The sequence below is a fragment of the Chenopodium album genome, chromosome 20, assembly GCF_948465745.1.
Source record: "Chenopodium album chromosome 20, dcCheAlbu1.1, whole genome shotgun sequence".
Lineage (NCBI taxonomy): Eukaryota > Viridiplantae > Streptophyta > Magnoliopsida > Caryophyllales > Amaranthaceae > Chenopodium > Chenopodium album.
The window spans coordinates 36,238,083-36,248,478 of NC_137853.1; the positions used below are offsets into that span (position 1 = coordinate 36,238,083).

General features: G+C 31.1%; 1 long non-coding RNA gene across 1 annotated transcript; it reads left to right on the plus strand.

The window, feature by feature from the left end:
• Positions 1 to 8,172: 8,172 nt before the first annotated feature.
• LOC145598802 (uncharacterized) lies at positions 8,173 to 9,483 on the plus strand. The gene is made up of 3 exons (XR_014103622.1): positions 8,173 to 8,514; positions 8,783 to 8,838; positions 9,263 to 9,483. It is a non-coding gene; the product is annotated as an uncharacterized LOC145598802 (long non-coding RNA).
• The last annotated feature ends 913 nt before the right edge of the window (positions 9,484 to 10,396 follow it).

The window sequence follows — 10,396 nt, forward strand, 5'->3', positions numbered from 1 at the left end:
TTGTAAGTAAAACCGCTATATTAAGGCAAAATCGCATTTTCATATAGATGTTTTATCCATGAACAGTGAAAAACATACGCAATTATTTACATGGTCACCCCTAGGTAAATATATGAAGAATTGAAGATAGTTTCTCTTTAAATATGAAGACCATATATTGTCATTTAAATTTAAAAGCTCGAAAGATAGGGTATGGGTAGGATCCAAGCTTGAAGGGGTTCATACTTTTTAGATTAAGATACCTGGACCTATCGTAGGTTCTTTAACATTATAACCCATATACACGAATTAGATAGGATCAACCTATTACTATCCCGTCAAAAAAAAAAAAAACCTATTACTATCCCCTATCAAGTATCCACTATGACTTGAAGATCTTCACAAGCTTAAAAAACAGTCAATGTAAACATTACTTGGCTACAAGAATTAGGCTCTTACACAAGCCCATTAGTTTGCTCAATTTTAATCCATGAATCCATGATCATGTTCTCTTCACCTTATATACTTATATGACTTTAGTTAAATAATTTCAATTTAGTACATAAAATAGATTCAATAATAATTAATTTAATTTAATTAGTTTCCCTCAAAAAAAAAAAAAATTAATAATTTAATTAGTAAAAGAAGCTTTAATCAATAAAAAACAATAAGTCTAAAGAATAAAATAATAGAGAATTAGTCAAAGTAATCTATGTATAGTAAGGTAATTTTGTTCAACAAAGATAATTAAATTTTAATAAATATAATTATATTACAAAGTACATTTCAATAAAAATAAGGTGAATAAAACATAACGTAACTATGGAGTAATTGTAAATTAGGGTTGACCATCTATTCGGTGTAAAAAAAAATTGTAAATTTAGACAATTCTGAAAAAAAAAAAAAATTTAAAAAATAATAAAAAGCCAATCGGAGGAGAGCCAAAGTTGGGCTCTACTCGTAGACTCATGGCTTTATGGACCTTTGATGATAACTATGTATTTAGCTAAAGTGTATTTAGAGGTAAGTTTATCACATTGTCAGATAATTTTTGTCAAGGAAATACTGGATTAGGTTTAATTTTTGTAACAATAAGACATTTTTTACTATGTTATACGAAGTATTAAGCAAATTTAACAACCATTCTTTAATTAGAAAGATATCTAATTGTTTCTTTGCTACTTGTGAAATGTTGTTGGAATCCAATGTGTATCACTTGTGAGTGTCCCACATTGGAGAAAGAGGAGAAGTGGTTCCACTTTATAAAGTAGAGGAGTAAGGCCCTGTTTGATTCACCTTAATTTTGTTGAACTGAAATTATTTTTACTAAATTGAACTTATTTTTACTGAACTGAAATTATTTTTACTGAACTGAAATTATTTTTACTGATTTTTCATTATAATTCTTCTTTAAGAAAACTGAATTTTACTGAACTGAATTTATTTTTACTGAACTGAAATTATTTTTACTTAATATTATTTTTTTAAGGTGAAGAGAACAGGGCCTAACTCCTACTATTGCCAATTGGTTTTAGTATGGAAGCTCCAAAGCCTTGTTTGTGGGCCAAACTCTCCTCCTCCTTGTTCGGGTTGCCCAGGCCCATTTCATACTGTTTCGAAATTTAACATGGTATCAGAGCCCAGGTTTGTTGGGCCGTTTATAACTGGGTATTTGTCAAGCCACTGGTTAAGGGGCCTCTATTGGATGTTCATTCCCAAAGAGGATTTATATTGTACCTTCTGGTGTGCTCTAATTATAAGGACACTCACAAGTGAGGGGGAGTGTTGGCACCCAATGTGTATCACTTGTGAGTGTCCCACATTGGAGAAAGAGGAGAGGTGGTTCCACTTTATAAAGTAGAGGAGTAACTCCTACTATTGCCAATTGATTTTAGTATGGAAGCTCCAAAGCCTTGTTTGTGGGCCAAACTCTCCTCCTCTTTGTTCGGGTTGCCCAGGCCCATTTCATATTGTTTTGAAATTTAACAAATGTGATGAAGGATTTTGGTTTTTTTTTTAGGAGTTAACTTATCTTGTGAGAGTGACAGTCCCGCAGTCCCATCACTCCTTCACTTGGAAACTGCAAACTCTTAAAGCCCTGTTGTAAACTTGTTCAGTACTAACAATGAATTGGACCACTATGACTTCGATCAGTCATATGATCAACCACGAGCCTCACAAACAAGTTTTGGGCTTTACTTTTTGGAGAGACCCTATTATCAGTTCAATGGTGAAGTTTTGTTTGGAATCACAACAGTTTTCAAATGCGTGCAAGGGAATCAGATGAGGTTTTTCTTACTCACTAAACTCAGGCTCATATACAACTCGAATGCTTGCAATTGGTGACTCATTAGCACGAACTTAAAATGGAGCAACAAACATCCAACACAAATTTTGAGAATTGGTTGCGGTAAATGACATAAATGATATTTTTTTGGTGCCAAATCCCCCATCTCCTTCATGCTACTTCAAAAGTCACTAAAATTTATACGTAGTAGATTATAAATTTATACCTAACTTAAGCACGCATGCATCAATGCATTTTTTTTTTTTTTTTTTTTAGAGTTTGTCCCATCTGGATCATCGGAACTTAGCTCCGACTACATTCGGATTCGACCCGGGTTACACACTTGGCTTATGGTGGATGAGTCTCTTAATAAGAGTTTTCTGCATTCGGTGAGACTCAAATCCGAGACCTCCCTCAAGCGACATCAAATTGCTTACCACTTGAGCCAACTCAAGCATCAATACATGTATAAATACTTAAATGACTTGAGTTGCTTGAGCGCATGCTCTATCCCTGTGCAAAGCCACCCCCCAAAAAGTAAATAAAAATCGGAAAAAGAACGTGTCAATATATCATGCAATGGCATGGTACGTGTAGCTTGTTACACACATAGAATTTACCAATGTTACATCTGTCAAAGATCTCTACTCATATATATGTAACGTATAGTTTTGTGTTTACTTCATAATTAGCCAAAAAAAAAATACTCTTACGCTACTCTATTAAATCAAATTAAACTCTCTTTTGCTTAAGTTGGAAAGCTAATTACTTAATTAGTTTGAAGGAAGTCAATAATGAAGCCAATTGCAGCCTTTGTTCTTATTTTCTTGCTTGCCTTGACCTTAGGTATAGCTTCCTTAACTCCCCTTATCAATTTTGTTATGCAATGCTATAATGCTACACGCATGGTCTATGTTAAATTTATTGCACAACATTACTAGTCGGGCCGCGGGTTCGCATGCATTGTATGATTAGGTTCGTCTTCTCTCAAAACTGAAATCTTCTGTTTTTGAGTTGTAATATAAGCTTACGAATAATTTATCTAGCACGTATTCGAAGTTAAATTGTGGGATTAATTGATCATATATAATGTGATAAATGTATATATTAACTTTAATTAGCTTAATTAATTAATTAAATAACTTTGGCTGCTGTCTGATTCACTAATTATTGTTGCAAGTGTAATTTTTACTGCCTCTAATTAAGTATTGGGTTTATTTTTTACCCCTTTAAATAGTTTTGACGATTTTCTGTGATGATATGTATTTTGATTTTTTTTTTTTTTTTTTTTTTGTTCTTATTAATTGGTTAATGTGATTTGTAGAGGGGGTGGGTCCAAAAGTGGCAGAAGGATTCTTGTTTAGAAAGAAATGCAGTGTTCCAAGTGTAAAGTACAAAGGGCCATGCGCAACTGACTCCGACTGTAACGCCGTTTGCAAGTCGGAGGGAATGAGATCAGGAGATTGCCATGGCCTTCGTAGAAGGTGCCTTTGCTGTCGTTAGGCCAGGGTTCCGTCATCGGCAATGACTAAGTACTCCCTTTGTTCGAAATTAATAGTCACATGTTTAATTTGAACTACCGTTCAAACTTTTAATGTAACAAGTAAACCACAAGGATGAAGCTAGGGAGTACGACTATCTATCTATTTAGCTCCATGTACTAGGATTGCAACTTTATGTTTATTTCACAACCAAAATCAATTCAATTCAAATAAAGCTCGAAATCCAAGTCAATAATAAAGCCCTTTATTGGCTTTGCAACCTTTGTTCGTGTTTATTGTATTCTTGTCTCATTATTGTGATCGATTTAATTAATGTGATGACCAGCTTATGTATCAAGTTTATTCTACTATAACAACAATAATTCTCTTTCGTATGGTATATATATGGTGTTTGTCAACATATTTCTAAGCAATTGTAAATATAACATAAGCATATTCTTAGAGTTAAATGGTGGAATTGATCATTTTCACCAAAAAAAAAAAAAAAGGTGGAATTGATCATAATTTGTAATAATAATCCCAAACTGGGCGTGAAATAAATGAATTTCACTTGAAATAAATAACTAAATAAATTTTCATTACTTGAAAGGAAGGGTGATGAATGAGATTTGAATCATGATTATATTAGAGGACCTACTTGACTTAAGATTATTTTATGTATAAGTATTTAATTTAATTTTAATATGTAGGTAAAAAGTGTATATTTGGTTAGTGTGTTTTTTAAGTTAGAAATGGATTTGGTTAAATTTACCATTATCGAATGTTTGGTTAAGAGATTTGGTAATTACCTTTACTTAAGGATAATGGATTACCTTCATCAAAACACGTATAAAGGGATTTATTTTCATAGTTAAATCAAATAGATGAAAATATAATAGTTATATATATGAATTATTTTCACCTCTTATTTGTTTCCTTTCACGTTTCCATTGTTCTAAACAAACGCCCTCCTAGTATGTTCAATTAAGGGACTCTTAACAACTGTAACACCAAGTTAGTCGCCAAGTCGGAAGGATTTTAATCATGAAAATGCCATAGCCTTCAATTCGCCACAATAATAATTGCTGCAGTTAGCGTTATGACATGAAAAAAGAAGATGTAGTAACAATTAAACTCGGAGGAAGTATGAGTATATGACTATCGATCTAGCTCCATGCACAGATGTACGTACTAAGCTAGTACGCACAGAACATTTAGTTAAAACAAGTGAGGCCCAAAACGCGCGGCCCAAATAAAAAATGAACATTTAGTTAAAAAATATGAACATGAAAAAAAAATATGAACATTTAATAACAAAAAATGAACACGTAAAAAAAATGAACATTTAATACTAAAAAGTAAACATGTTATAAGGAAATGATCATTTATTAAAAATGAATCTGATTATCATATATTTTAAGTTTGCTAGAAATGAACATTTAGCTAGAAAAATGAACACATTAAAAAAATAATAACAAAAAAAATAAAAAAAAAATATTAAAAAAAAAAATCGGTAATAAAAACGAACATGTAAAAAAAATGAACATTCAGTCATAAAAAGGGAACATGTCGAAAAAATAAATGAACATTTAGTATATTAGAAATGAACCTTTATCATATAACCATAACATTGGGATCATATACATCGGAAATTCTCCAACTTAAAGGCAAATTCATTGTACATATCATATACTTCTTCAACACTTCTTAGTTGTTTCCCTTCATTAATTCAGAGTCTTTGTCTTTTACAAATACAATTAATCTGTACTCACTAAAATATAACAAATAATCAGAATTTTCATAATCATTACAAAATATGTTCATAATAATTATTTAGAATGTTCATAATATATAATCATCAATACAATACTTAAAAGTATAAATAATAATCACTGTATATGTCATATGTGTTCATAATCAATAACATATATGTTCGTAAAGAATAACGAAACATATATATTCATAATAAATTGTTTAGATTTTCAACAATAAATGTTCAGATAATTTAACTTTCAACGTATTATATTTTACTTTTAACCTAATAAAAATGAACATTTAGTATTAAAAAATGAACACTTATAAAATGAACATGTAACAAAAAGATATGAACATTTAAATGAACATGATTTTCATAAAGGTTCAAATTCATTGTACATAATTATTAATGAAAAATAAAGATAAAATAAATTGTTGAAATATGTTCATTTTTTATGTATTTAACATTCATTTTCGGTGTACTAAATGCTCATTTTGTAAAAGATGTTCATTTTTAAATTCCTACGTGTTCATTTTTTTTTTACAGAAATTATATTCAAGATCGATTGTAATTATTGAAACTCTAAAAAATTGAATATACACCTTAAATCTAATCATGATTCATCATAGAGAAAATAATTATTGATTTGTAACATGATTAGAAATCAAAAGAAAAAAAAAATCAAAAGAGAGAGAGAGAGAGAGAGAGAGAGAGAGGGGGGGGGGGGAGAGAAAATAACAACAAATTAAGCAATACAATTGATATTCATTGACAATTAAGCAATTTAAGTGATATTCATCACAAACTCATAATAATTCCAAATAGGAAAATAATCAAACAATAAATCATCATACATGATCAACGAAATCATACAAAATACAATTACAAATTGATAAAATCTAACCTCCATTGTTTTCTTTGACCTCAACTTTCTCTCTCCATTTTTTTCTTTCCTCTTTGATAAAGCCAAATGATTGAATCTGAAACTGATAGATTAGAAAGGAGTAGACCTATCAAAACATGAATTACTAACTCAAAAATTTATATAAAGAAGAAGAAAAGTTTAAATATTGAAGGGAAGTGAGGTAAAGAGGAGAGAGAAAAATTTTAATTGAGAAGAAAACTGAAGAGAGAGAAAAATAATAGAGCTAAGGAAGAAAAAAAAAAGATAATTAAGATATATGGAAGAAAAAAAAACGTATGTTCATTTTAACGTACTTTATATTCACATTTAATGCTGTTGCAGCTAGCTTGGCTACACTAGAATGCAGCCAAGAATTTGCATGTTTCCTCATCAGGGCCGCCTCATTGATTTTGGGGGCCCTGTTCTAAAATAAAAAATGGGCCCTTAATAATTTCAATATAATACATATTTTTATAATAGGACTTACATTTAGGTAATATGTATTTTTTTTTACTAATCGAAGCGACAAATAATACACATTATTTGCAATAGACACATCACCAACAACACTTGTGCCAAAAAAACCGAACGTTAACATTATTAGTATCATCAACATTATAAATTTTGCACTAGGCACGTCACTAACAAATTCAACCTTACAAACAAAAATAATTACACGTTTATGTACTTATTTCATGAAATTTTAAAACTAATACATACTTGTAGATTTATATTTAGAAGAAAAAAAAAAATAAAGGAACTAATTGATATTGCTAAAATAAAACAATTTCCTTACCGTAAATCTAACGAAGGATGAACTAAGCAACAACTTCCATGAAATTATCGAAATCACTCAAAGTCTCAAATTAACAATTCACAAAGCAATTTGAGTATATGACTATATGAGGGTTTGTATTTTATTCTTGATTTATTTTTGTTTATATGTCTATCTTTAATGGAGAAATAGAATTTATTTATTTTTTCTAGTTTGTTTTACATTTGAAAATTTTGAAAAACTGGGGGCCCTGTGCAAGAGACCTTCTTGCACACCCCCTTCTACGGCCTTGCAATGGTTGTATGTGGGTGGTCCACATACAACCATTGTATGTGTAGCCTTTTCCAAAACGAATCGACTCTCGATCTTACATATGAATAGAATAATTATAATGGTGAACGAGTCAAATCGTGTACTAGCTACCATATTCTTTAGAGTGGAGTTAACATAAATAAACTAAGAAACGCATGTAATGTGACATAAAGTCATTTACAATTATTTGTATAATATTCTTTAATGTTTTTTGAATTTCTATAATTTGAAATGGAAAACAGAAATGGAACTAATTAGACTAGCAATTTATTTCAAATGATATATTTTGCAAATAGAGAACAATCATATATTGTTTAAATTATATATCATAACAGATTATCCACCATGATTATAATAAGCGAAATGGAGAGAAATCCTCTGAATGTGAGTGCGAGTGAAAATGGAAAAACCTTGGAAGAGAATGATCAATTGGATCCACTACCACAAAATAGAGAATAAGTAACACACAATACACAACTGTTAAGTTGGATAGGCGATCTCTAGAATTATATAGATCGCCTATGTAAGATAGGCGTTTTGTATGGAAAACCTATAGAGCGCCTATGTAAGATAGGCATTTTGTATGGAAAACCTATAGAGCGCCTGTCTAAGTTAACAGCTCTATATGATTTATTCAAATTTACACTAAATAATATGGAGCGCCTCTTTGACTTGAGCGTTGTATAGACATTATAATTTTTTTTTTTAAAAATAATTGAAAGTATCATATACATAACCCTAAAATATACTTACTTCTTACGAGTATCAAATTAAAGCCGCCCCTTCCTTATCTTCTTCTCTTTCTCGCTCCTTTTCTCTTTCTAGATCTAAAATCATCATCCCCTCTCTCCTCTTCCTCTCTTTATGTCTCCTCAAATCCCCACATACCATAGTCTAACTTCTCACGCCCATAAATCCACACACTGTAGGCAAGCTTTTCACGCCCACCATTGATCCACGAGCCACCATTGAGCCACGACTGTCCACCACCGAGCCGGGAGATGGCGATCAGAGAGTTTTGTAAGAGTTCAACTGATGTCTAATTCTTATTTCAATTTTTGATTTTCAATTTCGTTTTAATCCTTAATTACTTTAGCTCTCTAATTTGAGTAGTTGTTTCTGATTTTCATCTTTAGATTTTTATTTCTAATTTTCAGTTATACCTAGATCTTAAATTTATGATTTTCATTGTAAAATTACTTTAGATCTAGATTTTATGTTTGGTGCGATTTGTTTTAATTTTGTGCGCTGATGTTGTGGTTGTGGGTGTTTGGTGCGGTTGCTCTAGTTCTGTGCGCCGATAGTGGAAGGCTGGAACTGGAAGCATTACTATGATGTTGGCAGGTTGGTTAGTTTGTATTTCTTCATTTTTTATATTTAGTTTCTTTAATTGTCTTGTTTGAACATATATGAGTGACGTATGAACTGGGTTTACTTTAATTTCTTGTGGGATGAGATTTAATGTCTTAATTAAAATTGTATTAAGATTTATATTTGTTTGGGTGGATTCTGGGTTTCTAGCGAGGACTTGATTCAGTGATGAAGTTGTATATAATTCTCTTTAAATTACATTGCAATTATAGTCTTATCATTTGTTGTTGTTAAAGATATATTTTTATATATCGTTTGTTATTATTTCTGGTAGTGTAGATATATTTAGCTCTCTAACTTAAGCCTAAGAATTAGTCTTGTATTGTGTATAGATTGTTGTACATGAATGTTAATCATCTGAGGAAAATCTTCTAATAGTTGTTACATGTTTTTACAGATATTAGCGTGGAAATTTGCTTGACTACAGCAGGCTTGACAAGATCGGCTTAATTAAGTTGTATTTGAGAAATTGTAATGTAAATGTCTTGTAAGAAATTTAGTTATTGTAATTCAAATACTATTTGTTATTTAATTAATACTCGTACTACGTATAATATTATTGTGTACTCCGTATTAATTATTATTATTATTAAAATAATAGTAATAATAATAATAATAATAATATTTTTTTTTTATTAAAAAAGGTGAGGAATAGAGAGTGCCTATCTATGATAGGCGTTGTGTTTTTATGTAGCTAGAGATCGCCTATGGGAAGATGGGCGCTCTATTTTCCTAGTTTTTTAGTTACTTTTTATATAAAACATAAAGCGCCTATCTTAGATAGGCGTTTTGTATGGTGTAAGATATAGATCGCCTCAAAGAGGCGTTCTATAGACTTTATAGGGCACCCCCTCAGAGGAGCGCCCTACTGGCGATCTATATTGCTTGTTTTAGGCAATCTCTATTCCTTATTTTGTGGTAGTGATCGATCTAATAAAAAACCTAAAACAAAAATAACTCAATTCTTTTTCAATCACAATGAAAAAGAGTATGATGCCATGAATACTTCTGAGAACTCTGGGATGAATATCGATGGAATCAATGAAATGAATTCTGGCCCTGGAAACTTTCCACCATTATTCAAGGATATGCTCAGAGGACATGGTGGCCAAAATTCGCCCCTTTCCATGGTGAACATCGAGGATGAGGATGATGAGGATATCTCTGATGATGAAACTATTCCAGAGGAAGTTCTGAATGACCCTAGATGCCCTGTCATCAAATTATCAAGAGATGAAAAGAAAAGGCTTCGACAGCCATGGAAGACTTCTCTTATAATTAAGATGTTTAGTGGAAAAATTGGCTATATGGGGTTAATGCGTAGACTCAAGAAGAAATGGAACATCAAAGGAGAGCTCTCCTTGACTGATATTGGATGTAATTATTATATAGCTAGATTCTCAAATCAAGCAGATTATAATATGTTCTTACACAAGGGCCATGGCTATTGGATGATCATTATTTGACTATTAGGAAGTGGATTCCTAACTTTGTTCCAGATGAGACTCCAATTAGATTTCTGACTGCTTGG